At 35.9% G+C, this 13,928-nt stretch overlaps 1 pseudogene; it reads left to right on the forward strand.

The window, feature by feature from the left end:
* The first annotated feature begins 226 nt into the window (after positions 1 to 226).
* LOC130879873 (60S ribosomal protein L7a-like) lies at positions 227 to 2,060 on the forward strand (annotated as a pseudogene).
* The last annotated feature ends 11,868 nt before the right edge of the window (positions 2,061 to 13,928 follow it).

The following is a 13,928-nucleotide window of genomic DNA, read 5'->3' on the forward strand; positions in this document are numbered from 1 at the left end:
TGCTTAAAAGAAATCCCACACTTGCTCAGAACTGAGAAATAAATGGTTATTTATTTAGGGGTAGACTCACAAATCAGAATCCTCTGCTTGAACGGAAATCAGAAACTGAATCCCACAGCCAGAAAAGAGACCGGACACATGCTTTACATTGGCATAAGTATAAGAGGCCATATCCCAGTGGGTGGGTAACCACTGGCTGTAAGACTTCCTACAGCATGTGACCTTGATGGAGAAGGTATGGTGATGTTGGTGGAAGTGTGTCACGAGGAACTTTGAGGTTTCAGAAGGTCGAACCAGGCCCAGTGGCTTGCTCCTGCTGCTTACCTATCCAGATGGAGAACCCTTGATTCCTTCTCCAGTACTTTGCCTATGTGCCACTGTGCTTCCCACTAAGACAATAATGGGTGAAACCTCTGAACCTATAAGCCCACTCCAATTACATGTGTTGCTTTATAAGATTTAGCATGGTCATGGTGTTTCTTCATAACAATAAATACTCTAGGACCGGTATTAAAAAAGGATACAAAGCTTATGGGCACAAAAAAAAGCAATAACAATCTCTGATAATGTACAAGATATAACTGAATATATGTGATAATGAGGAAACAAAACATACAGATACAAAACGTGATAATACAAACTTCTGATAAAATATAGAGCAGGTATGTAGTGATGGTATCTGAGAAAACACTTGACATGATTACCACATTGACCAGGTATCATATTGTTTGTTTTTGCCCATGTACATTCAAAACTTTTATCACGCAGATATTTGTATAATTATGTTAATAAGAGAGCATTCATAGATGACTATCAAACACTTGAGTGTTCAAGAAATTCTGACTGTGTCAAGTAACAAATGGCCATATAATCATGCACTGAAACACTACTCAGGTCAAAATTATCACTTATTTAACAACAATAAATCTGAGATAAATTATTTAAGTTGAAGAAGCAATACAGTGTTGACAAACAAACAAAGAGTAGTTCCACAATTGAACAATCTAGTAGAGAGTTTTTGGTTGCTATGTGAAGAATCCATTGTTGTTGTGCACTCGTGGGAAATATGGAAATATTCTTATGGAATTATGGAAATTGTTATAAACTTTGTGACTGTATAGAAGCCAATAATATACAAATAATATCTTATAAAGAAGTAAAATTTTACTTAGATATTGAACCTCAAATAAAATAAGGAGTACAGCAGAGACAGCCATCTGAGGTGGCTCAGAGGCTCTATGTAAATAATCAAAAAAAAAAAAAAAAAAAAAAAGCTCTCTCCTCCAGCCTGGCAAGATGAAGAAGGTGGCCCCGGCCCCCGCCATCATAAAGAAGCAGGAGGCAAAGAAGGTGGTGAATCCTTTGTTTGAGAAGAGGCCTAAGAACTTCGGCATTGGGCAGGACATCCAGCCCAAGAGAGATCTCACAAGCTTCTTCAAATGGCCCCACTACATCAGGCTGCAGCGGCAGAGGGCCATCCTCTATAAGCGGCTCAAAGTTCCTCCTGCCATTAACCAGGCCCTGGACCGACAAACAGTGGCTTAAACTTGCCCACAAGTACAGGCCAGAGACCAAGCAGGAGAAGAAGCAAAGGCTGCTGGACCGTGCTGAGAAGAAAGCTGCCTGCAAAGGGGATGTCTCAACTAAAAGACCACCTGTCCTTCAAGCGGGCATCAATACAGTCACCACTTTGGTAGAGAATAAGAAGGCTCAGCTGATGGTGATTGCCCACGATGTAGACCCCATTGAGCTGGTGGTCTTCCTGCCTGCCTTGTGTCAAAAGATGGGGGTCCCCTACTGCATCATCAAGGGAAAGGCCAGGCTGGGGCGGCTGGTCCACAGGAAGACGTGTACCACTGTTACCTTCACACAGGTTAACTCGTAAGACAAGGGTGCTCTGGCCAAGCTGGTGGAAGCTATTAGGACAACAACATTACAACAATGGATATGATGAGATCTGCCGCCACTGGGGAGGCAACGTCCTGGGTCCTAAGTCTGTGGCTCGAATTGCCAAGCTGGAAAAGGCAAAGGCCAAAGAACTCGCCACTAAACTGGGTTAAAAGTACTGCTGAGTTTTCTGTACATAAATATAATTACAAAACTTCCAAAAAAATTATTACAAATGAATGAGAGTGAAGTTTAGGGTTAGTAATAAGGAGCTGCCTATTTATATTAGGATGTAATACTTTGAAGTGCATTTCATGGCTGAAATTAATTAAACTTTGTATGAATCTTTAGTCTAATATCAATAGTTCTCACAATTTTTTGATGTCTATATTTGCATTAAATAGACAAAAATATTTTATAGAGAAAGAGCACTCACTGTTAAAGACATAAATTACAACTTAGCAATGGAGATTGAAAGAAGCCTATTAATCTAGTCATGCTTTCAGAGGTATCTGTCTGAAAAGTTCTGAATAGATAGGCAGACATGCATATGTGCATGGGTGAACTCAGACATTCAGGTGTTTAGATCAGAATTCCACGTGGTCTACAAACAGTGATGCTTCAAAAGGAAAGAAGCAAACTCCATGTTGAAGTCCAGATTTTAAATGAAATTCTAATGAGGAAATGACTCCCTGGAGAAGTTGTCACCAGGAATGATGTAAGAAAATATAAACTAACATGGGTGGCTTTCCTACAAATGAAGAAAATTTTAGTGCGAAAGATTAAAGTTTGTTGCAAGGTCATAAATCAACAGGAGAAAGCCCTCAATGTTTAAAACTGGGAAAATATGTTTAGCAAAATAATAAAAATGATAATGTTGAATAATAGCATGAACAAATAAAAGTTATATATCTAAATCGATACAAAAATGCAATTGAGTGTTGCAGGTAGAAGATACTCCTTACAGTATATTTCCAGTTTAACGATTAACTTAGAAACAGAGAAGAAACAGAAAATTGCTTTTTAACAGCATAGGGATAATTACTGCTCACATAAAACTGACAATTCTGAAAATTAGAAATATCCAATTTGTACTCAAGGAAAACATAAATGAGGAGAGCCTTAAACTTCCTACCCAAATAATTACTATTGCAAAACAAAATTCTACAATATTATTTTTGGGACACTTGACACGATCTTTTTCAAGTGATTAAGGTTGGCCTCACAATACTAAGAGTTGCTATGTCCTTATACATCTTTTGTGAAGTGCTGCACTAGCTTCTGTGCTGTGCTTTCCCAAAACTGTAATTACAATCTAATCTAAAATATATCAGAGTCCTTAAATCAAGAAATATCCTTTAAATTCCTTTCAGACCCTTCATAGGGGCAAGTTTACACCAGGCATAGAAAAATTTTTGTTACTATAACATAACAGTAGTGAAAAAGACAGGCACATGCCACTCAGGTTCCCTATTTAGATCCTTGAACACAGGGGAGATGATACAGGTGAAAAACATTGGTAGAAACATGAATTAAATCTGGAGTTTATTAGTAGTGTTATGCGTAGATTAATTTCTCAAATTTGATTAATGTTCTTAGGTCATATAACAAATTAGCTTGAAAAAAAAACAAGAGAAGTAAATGAGAGAAATTTATTACCTCCTAAATCTATGTATTAGTCAGGGTTCTCTAGAGGAACCGAACTGATAGAATTAATCTATAAAGGGGGGATTTACTAGAGTGGCTTACTGGCTGTGACCCAGCTGGTCTGATAATTACTAACTCCCTGCAATGTGTCTAAGAATCAAGTAGTCATTCAGTCCATGAGGTGATTTTTAAAATATATCAGAAACCCACAGAAATAGGCTGTAAGGCCATTGAAAAGTGAACTTGCCACTGAGAGAGGGACAGGCAGGCAAAGAACAAAAACTTCCTTCTGCATTGTTCTTTATGTAGGCTGCCATCCCTGCCGCACATAAGCCCCCTTTATCTGAGTAATAGCTAAATCTGCCATGCAGAGCACTGCGCAGCCTGGAAATATCTCTGTGTATGGCGGCAGTAATCCTCCATGCTCTCCTGCCTGTGCAAGATCTAGTAGACCTGATCCTGCCACCTGCCTAGGTGGGGAGTGCTGAGCAATGGACATGGTCTCAGCTACTTTCCTCCTGATTCTGATTAGGTACACAAACACCCAGGCCCACAAATGCCATTCAAATGCAGCATAGCCAGAGTTTGCTCCAGCAGCACAGCCTAGGAAGCTGTATTTTGTTTTTGTTTTTGTTTTGTTTTTTTTGAGACAGGGTTTCTCTGGAAGCTGCATTTTAAAACCATGAAGCTTTTGTTCTGCTATGGCTGAATCAGAAAAACCACTCTTAAAGGAGCCATGCCTCTGCTTGCTTCCAGCAAACAGAGCCCACCCAAGAAAATGCCACTACCAAACCATGCTTAAGTCTGTTCTTTTGTCTCTAGGATTACTTTTTAAGCTTTCTCAGGTTTTTATGTGGATATGGTTACCCATGTTGGCACGCCAATCTGTTGAAATGAGACTCCTAGTTAGTTCCTGGCCACTTAGCTCTGAAATATCACATAGAAATCATGTTAATTAAATCACTGCTTGGCCCATTAGCTCTAGCTTCTTATTGTCTAACTCTTATATATTAATTTAACCCATCTCCATTAATCTGTGTATTGCCACGTGGCTATGGCTTACTGGGTAAAGTTCCCAGCATCTGTCTCTGGGGGCTCCATGGCTTCTCTCCAACTCCACCGTTCTTTCTCCCAGCATACAGCCTAGCTTTCACTGCCTAGTTCTGTTCTTCCCTGTGATAGGCTAAAAACAGTTCTTTATTCATTAACCAATAAAATCTAAAAGCAACACAGAGACAGAGGGATCTCCAACATCAATATTTTCAGATTATAACAAACCCTTTGTCTAAAATGACCCTTTGGGGACATTCTGAGTTGGAGTTAGAGGATCATCACTTATGTGTTGATTGGTTACTGAATGAAAATTACCCAAGCATGTAAAGAATTTGAAACCACTTGTAAGCAATGGAGGAATAAATTCCTTCCTGATGAGGTTGAGTCTGCAGCTCATAAGATACAGTGTGTAGGCATTTTCAAACTTCTTTGTACATTTGGGTAAGCATATCTCTAAAACTTTTGTGTAATTGATTTCTGATGCTATATTAACATCTAAAACCTAACATAGTATTCATGTTTTTTATTTATTTCTTCAAGGACTTTATTAAAACAAAACATGGATATTATGTGTACAATATATGTAATTTTATCTGGAAGTTATGGACTGTATCAATATAATCCACACACCTGAAATTAGAAAAAAATCTAGGTATCTTTGAAACTCTATTGTATGACAAATTATAATGCTGATGGTTTATTATAACAATTTTTGAGGGGATAAGATCTCAATGTGTCCAGGCTGACTTTGAACCTACAATCTTCTTATATCTTTCTAAAGGTTCAGTGACTACAATTCTCAACACTGAAACACATTTTGGATTTCATGTTATACAGAAAAAAATACTTATACTTTTTTCCCAAGCATGTAGCTATCTTATTAATAATGAAAACTTTCCCACTGATTTGATATGCCACCTTTATTACACAGTAAATTCTCATATGCACATATTCCTCATGTTTTCCATTGATCTATTTCTCTATTCCTCTATCAACACCATATTTTTCATTAATAAAGGTTTATGGTGAAAGTCTCTTGCCATTATTCTTTTCTCCTCATTATTTCCCTGGCTATTTCACACATTTAATCTCTGAGATGAAATTTCTTATCAGAATGTCAAGATATAAAACAACCAGAATCACACAAAAGCAAACAAATCAAAAGGAGATTTTTACAAGGATTTTTTATATTGAATTTATGTATTAATTTGGAAAGAATTGGCATCTTTACAGCATTGAGACTTTTCTTCTGAAGACGTGACACCCATTTTATTTACTTGGGTGTTCCTTTGTGATGGGATGCTCAGCAGATTTGGCATTCAGCCCAAATACAGATAAGAAACAGCTTGTGCTGTCTGTTTAAGGTGACTGTGAGACTTTGTGTCAGGATAACCCAGATCATGTTGTCTGTTTCTTTGTAAGTGTTAAAATGATAACATCTGCACATAGAATGCGCACACAATTCTTTTTGCTCAATTTGTATATAATGTTATATTTAGGCATCTACATTTTTAAATAAGCATAAGGCAAGCAAAGTGTATTTAAATCGAAAATTTATTTTCTACAACAATATTCTTAGATTTTTCTCTTAATGGTTTTAAAATTTTTACTCATAAAGTTGTTTTAGATTTTAATAAATAATTATTTTCTGTATGAGATTTAATAATTTAATTTATTGGTAATCAATTAGGTTTTAATTCTAATTTGGACTTATTATATGTATTTTATGATTATCGAGTCAGTATATTTTTCAAAAAATATGCATATAAAATCCATCTTCCAAAATATGTTTATAAAGCCTGAGGAACATACAGCAAGTCTGAAAATCTATAGGTGACAGAGTTGAGCATTTTTCTATTATTTTAACATGAAGTTATCAGATGTAGGTATTTTAAACTTTTGATATTTTTCAACTCAAATATTTTATATGGAGAAAGGTTCTCAGATATTATGTATTCTACAAAATGACCTTTATAAGTGATGTAACAAATGTGTTTGTAATTCATTGAGCCCATTCCATTAGATATATCTTAATGTATTATTTTCAATCTTGATTTCCATAAATAATGTTATATAAACAAATATATCTAGCATCTGTTCCTAGCTTTGAAATTTTGAAAAATCTCCCTGCTTTTGGTATATATAACAAGTATGTAGGTCATGCTCATTTTTAGAAACATTAATATAGAAATGATTGAAATAAGCAATTATTTATGTTGTTATGACTATGGAACTAATAAAAAGATAAGAAAAATAGGATAAATAAGATTTATTTGTACTTATATCACCAAAGTAGACCGCATTTTTTTAGTTCCAAATCTTAATGAGAGGATATATTTTAAAAAAGCACTCTGAGAAGATAATTAGTATTAAATGAAGTCCTAAAAATGGATTCATACTCACAAAGGACTTCTGACCTTAGGGGAATGTAAAACAAATTAAATCTGTACCTACGATGCTACAAAGAAGTTCAATACAGAGTGAGTAGGTAGCTACCCAGAAGCTAGGAAGAGACCCTCATTAATATGCAATCACACTTGAACTCTGGAAGAAGAAAGAATAATACAATTGTCTGAAGTAGATAATGTTAACATTTAAGAAGGTTCTCACTTACAAGATAAGTGTCATAAGTATCGGAAGAAAAGTCAGTGGATGCAAGAAGTTGGGATAAAAGTCTATCCATCAAATTTCGACTGGCAAGGGTGTCACCCTGACTATCCAAGAAATTGAGACAGGCTGAGAAAACTTACTGAAACATAAACCAAAGGAAAACTTATGATTGAACAGCAAGAGGTATGGTGTTGCACACCAAAAGCTCACCTGGAAACATGGTCTCTACAGTGGATATAGGAATGCAGAGAAATATGATACCTTGAATGTACAATAATTAAGCTCTTGGTTGCTTTTGTCGGTTATGGTTCTTGTAGCTGGGTAACATAGATACAGATACTTTGTGGCCACATGCAGTATCTTTTAGTGACATAAATACACTTCAACAAGGATGAAGTTGCAAGTTAGGTTCCGGCTGGAATTATGTGCTTTTGATAAGGTAAGTAAGTGATGTCTTCCATGTGATGGGGATTGCACTGAATCTGTAGGTGTACTTTGGTAGGATAGCCAATTTTAATCATGCCTGAAAGATAAATGGCACTATAGTGCTCAGACATAATGGTAGTAACCAAACTTTTTTTTTGGGGGGGGGGGTGGGAGAAGATTTAAGGCCATCTTCAAGAGACGGAACCCATACCAGCTGGAATGTGACTGAAAAAGCATGGGATAAAACCGGACTCTCTGAACATGGCGGACAATGAGAGCTGACAAGAGGACAAGGACAATGGCACGGGGTGTTGATCCTACTTCAGGTTCTGGCTTTGTGGGAGCCTAGACAGTTTGGATGTTCAACTTCCTAGATCTGGATGGAGGGGGGAGGACCTTGGACTTTCCACAGGGCAGGGAACCCTGACTGCTCCTGGGACTGGAGAGGGAGGAGAAGAGGAGTGGGGGGAGGGGGAGAGGGGCGGGAGGAGGGGGAGGGAAATGGGAGGTGGGGAGGAGGCAGAAATTTTTTTTTTCAATAAAAAATAAACTAAAATAAAAATAATTATAATAAAATTATTTTTATAGTAAAAAACTAAAAAAAAAAAGAATGTGAGACTTAAAAGGTAATAGACCTAGGGGAAACCTCATACTAGTATTCTGTTAAAGAAACATATCAATAAAATGACTCCTAATGACATCTTATTAAACTAAAAGATCAGTCACTTGCTTGACCCATATCAGAGAAGCTTCTCCTTATGGAAGATGGGAATTAATACAAAGACCCACAACTAGACAGTGTGCAGAGAGTGAGAGACTTTGGAGTGCTCAACCCCATCTAGATGATGTGTCTTTATCAATGGTCAGGGATCTTTGTGGAGGAGGAAGCAGAAAGATGAGTGGCTCCAGGGAAACAGTGTCTTCCAGATATAACAGAACTGATGCAATATGATCTAACAGGGACTGTGAGAGCGTGCACATGATTGGCACAGGTTCAGGCCAGATAGGGTGATAGTACTGGGAGTGGGATTTGGATACTGAATTGCACCCCTAAGCAAGGAACTCTCTGCAGCTGATGCCTGCTGGGAAATAGAAACGTTTCTTTAATGAAGTGTCACTGGATGCACAACCACACTCCAATGGAAGACCCCAGGTACAGTAGTAGCTGGCCAGCACAAAACTAATTCAATAGTAATTTTTGGATATTTTCTTTAATTTTGATTTATTTTCAGTTTGTTTCTTCTTTGTCTTTTGCTTGTTTGTTTTAATTATCATTTTGTCTTGATTTTGTTGTTGCTGTTATTGCTTGTTTGTACTAATGTTTCAAATAGAAACAATATTTCTATTTGAGTTTTTTATTATTAATTTTTAAGGAGGGAGAGAAAGGGAGTAATATAAGGTTGATTGGGTAGAGAGGAAGGGAGGATCTGGGAGTAGTTGGAAGAGGAAAAAACACATTCAAGATGTGTGAAAATTTTTAATTAATAAATATTTGTCCCCTTCCTCCAGTAATAATCATGTTTCAGTAGTCAACCAAGAAGAAAAGGAGAACAAGAAACTGACTGAGGAAAACACTTTGGAATAATTTTGTTTGTTTTGCACATAAATTTAGCTGGTGGAGAACTTGTCATATGTACCAAACTGTCCTGCCCATCCTGCCTCAGTATTAGGAATAAATATGTCTGCCCCCATGCCAGGCCTTAAAATACTGCTCTTAATAAAATTCAAAAAATTACACTAAAATGTATTTAATATTTAATAAAAAGAAATGAAACTTGGGAAATAATTATGAATAAAACAAGAATTCTGGAAAATTAAATCAATAAGAATATTGAAAACTTTAAGATATAATTTGATCCAAAATAATTTATTAAATTTGATTTTTTCATACTTTTTAAAAATGTGCCTTTTTGAAAAATAAATTGCGTATTATTTCCGAACTTAATTCTATTTAATTCCGTTTAATTCTATTTGATTCTATTTAATTCCATTGATTTATTTTCTGTTTTTGTGCCAGTGGCTTGCTAATTTGCTGTAGCTCTACAGTTTAAGTTGATTTTGGGTATCATAATGCCTCTAGCATTCTATCATTTTTTTCCCCTAAAGGATTGATGTGGCTATCAGAAGTCTTCGTTGTTCCAATGATTTTTAAAGTACTGCTTTTTCTATTTCTTTTACAACTTTTTTGAAGAATCAGTGCCAATCCATGGCTATGGAAGTTCTTTACATCTTGTGTTTTCTTTCTCGATTTCTTTCATCAGAGTTTTAAGGTTTTCCTTGTAGAAGTTTTTAACCTTTTTATTAGGTTTATTTCAAGGTATTTTATTTTATACTTTGAAACTATTAAGGGAGTGTTTTCCTAATTTCTTTCCTGGTATGTTTTTCATTGAATAATATGGAAGGCATACTGACTTTTGTGTGTGTGTGTGAGTGTGTTAATTTTGTGTCTTACTTCTTTCTTAAAAGCTAATTAGTTCTATGAATTTCCTGGTAGAGTCTGTAAGGTCTCTTATATATAGCATCATATCATCTGGGATACTTTCACTTTTGGTGAAACAGTAAGTCTGTGCAGCCACTATGGAAATCAATGTTGAGATTCCTCAAAAAGTCAGAAATAGAACTACTGTATCACACTTGGGCCTACACCCAAAGGACTATGTATCTTAATATGGATATACTTGACTCATTCATGTTCAACACTGCTCCCTTTACAATAGTTATAAAAATGGGATCAGATTAGAGGCTCACAAACTGATGAGTGTATAAAAAACATGGTATATATACAAAATGAAATTTAATACAACTCAAAAATTGAAATTTTGCAATCTGTGGGTAAGTGGATAAATCTGTCAAAAATAATAATGAGTGAGGTAAACCTTATTAGAAAGATAAACATAACATATTTAATTTTACATGTAGTTTTTCACATTCCTGGCTTTGAATCTTTATTTTTTTGTGTGTTTAATTTGGAGTACCTATAGAATGTAAAAAACTTGCATGAGTACACTGAGGTGAGTGACGCCATAAAAAAGGGAAGATAGTAGAAAATAACTAATGTGAAAATACAGAAGAGGCAATATGTGAAATGGAAAATTTTAATGAGGGAAGAAGATGAAGGAGCATGAGGAGGGCTGAACAAGGCCAGAGCTGTATGAGAAGTGACTACTCTGTAAGCTTTTTTAAAATACCGGTTTAGAATGTGTTATGGGGAAATATCATCCATAAATACTGAATAATGTTGCTGCTAAATCATGAATTATTAAGTAAAAATATCCAAATCTCAATTATGGGATACCTCTTAGAAATTTTTGGTTATGGAAATTCATTACTCCTCCACCAACAATAACAAGTTTCTTTCTTTGCCCAAAGGTGCTATTTGATAAGACCAAATTACTGAAGAATGCACATGCCGTCACTGAAATACATAGAAAAAACTTAAACTGGAACTGAACTGGAAGCTTCCTTCATGATGGCAGTGGCTGTGTACGTTGTTGGGTAAGAAGAAGTACCACTTAGCTGATAGCACAATGAGCTACAATATTGGCTTGACAGGCAAGCCATACAAATTGTGTCAATTGTCTCTAGACTACTTTAGATCTAACCATTGGCTCTGTGAGTTATGGAGTTACTTCATACCTGGTACTATAAAGATGGTCAAAAATCCATGAAAGAGAGGGTCTTAGACACTAGGAGGGATTTTTTTCTCCTGTTGCATAACTAAACTGACAAACCACCTAGCTGACTTCTAAATATTTGTTTATACCTAGAGATAGTGTTACACTCATCACCGATTTGAGAATTCTATCTTTGCAAGGACAATATAGAGCCTCATGGCAAGTGTTGAGAATAAATGATGTTGAGAATAAATTATCAAGACATTTATACTACCTCTTCTATGGCTCAAGGAACACTGTAGAAAAGGCACAAGAAAGGGAAGAGGGCTATGAAATGCTATCTTCCTTCTGGTTGTGACATGGCCACTGAAAATTGAGAGCTCACAATGTCACATGAACTGAGCCTGCATAAGACTAAGCCTGTCATCAGTCAATCATGGAAGCAGAAGGTGCTCATGGGTTCATACTCTATCCTGTTTAACTGCTGGATGGTCAGTCATTGTCTTCATTTATACACATAACAGTGAGCCCCACTAAACTCTACTAGACAGTTCCAAACACATGAAAACTCAGATGGTCCTTGTGAGACTCACTGGTTACAAAACAAAACAACAAAATTTGAATGCGGAGAAAGACACCTGGGGTGGGTGGAAATGGTGACAGATAGATGGGTGCTGGAAATGAGAGTAAACAAACTGCATTGTGTATCTGTATCTTATTGCCAAAGGACAAATATAATGAACAAAAATAAAAGCATTCCCAGAGGAACAAAAAGACGTATCAGCAATAGAATCCCAATGTGCTTTAGCCTGGATTTCTTAGTAAAAGCATGGCAAACTCAGAGAGAGTGGTATAATACATTCAGAATTCTAACTGACAAAAGCGACAACCAAAGAATTGTAATCCTGCCTTCAGATGCCAGTAAGAGATGAAAGCCTTTCTCATCCAAATAAAAATTGAAGAAATTCATTACCAACAGACATCAAGAAAAAGAAACGCTAAACAGAATTCTGCAGTGTGGAAGGAAATGCCCTGAGATTGTCCATCTTACTGATAAACTAGAGAGTTAAATGCAGAAATCCTGAAAGTGAAATGACCTCAAGGAAAGCAATTATACATTAGTATAATGTCTATTGATTAAAGGTTATTGATGAAATAGTTACAATAATGTATTTTGAAAAAAAAACACAATCTGAAATTTTATATATTGTGATATCAAAAATTTAAGAAATGTATACTTTAATGAATCTTTCAGTAATGAAATCTATTATCCTGAAATAGTATGCATTAGCCACAAGATGCTTTTTGTATGCCTAAGAGTAAGCACAAGCCAAAACCTGTGGTAGATTCCCTCAAATTATTATAAAAATACAGCAAGGAATCAAACATTCTACTAAAAACTTAGTGAAAACAAAAAGACCCAAGAGAGCCAAAAACCTTCAATTAGAGACAATAACAAAATGCAGGTACTGCCCCCACCTCCCTGATGCACTGGGGCATTAGAGAGATAATACTTAAAGACCTAGCATGATGTGCCCTACTCAACTCTCACACTACATTTAATGTTTTCAATAGACTGAAAGGAAAACCTAGAAAAACAGTCCATTGGACTGGTATACAGAATATGCCTATACTCCAAGCACTTGACAGTTAGAGGCAACAGAAACACACTGGGTTATAGAACAGGTTTCACAGCAATCAGGGTTAAAAGGGAAATACAAAAGAGAACAGAATTGACTATACCAGATAAAATTCCCTTTAACTCAGAAAAGGCACAGCAACGAAATATATTATTTAACGACAAAGAGATCAGCTCCACAAAGTGGTACCAATTATAAATATGTATATACCAACAACAGAGCATCTAATTAAAAATAATAAATACTAATAAACCTAAGGCAAGAAAGAAAGCAATGAGTTTTCCAAGGATTCAATACCCCTGAATAGTGGGAAAGATTCATTTGGCTTGAGAGCTAGAGCTGAGTTCAGAGCTTAGGGACTAGCAACAGGATTAAATGAGCATTTAGACTTACAGGTGAATTCCTTTGTCTTTTTTCTAAAGCATAAATGTTAGAGATAAGTCTTATTAAAATAAGAAATATTACTAGAACTGAGGCATGAGTTGAGCTTCTATATTGTTTGCCTTCTACAAAGAAGCTTACCTCAAGTCAAAGCCTAAGAAAAATTATAAAATCAACCATGAATTTACATCACATTATCAAAGGTTGATAACATTAATGACATTGTCCTTTAGAGAGCAGAGATGCCAGGCAATACAATGACATCATTAGTGCTGGAACAATGGGAAAATTAAAACTCTATACTTGATGCTGTCTACTTTGAAGTGAGTTGAAAAGTCAGTTATGTGTGGCATGTGCATATCAGATAGCACTAGGTAGGCTATAGCAGGAACATAGTAGTTTGCGGCTATCCTGTGATACATGGTGAAATATTCTACAAAGTTAAAAATCATGATCTGTCTATTTTCATGGAAAAACCTACTGCTGTTATTCTGCCAAAGGAACATAGCAATAAAATAACTTCATGTTGCTATATCAGCAACTACATGTTGCTGTATCACTAAGCATTCAACAAAGAAGCTTCTTGTAGTATATGGTAATTAAAACCAAGACCTTTAACTGGAAAATGCACAGAGTGAGAGACTTGGAGCCATCAGTCCTAAATCAGACA

This window comes from Chionomys nivalis, chromosome 1, assembly GCF_950005125.1.
Source record: "Chionomys nivalis chromosome 1, mChiNiv1.1, whole genome shotgun sequence".
In the NCBI taxonomy this organism is placed as follows: domain Eukaryota; kingdom Metazoa; phylum Chordata; class Mammalia; order Rodentia; family Cricetidae; genus Chionomys; species Chionomys nivalis.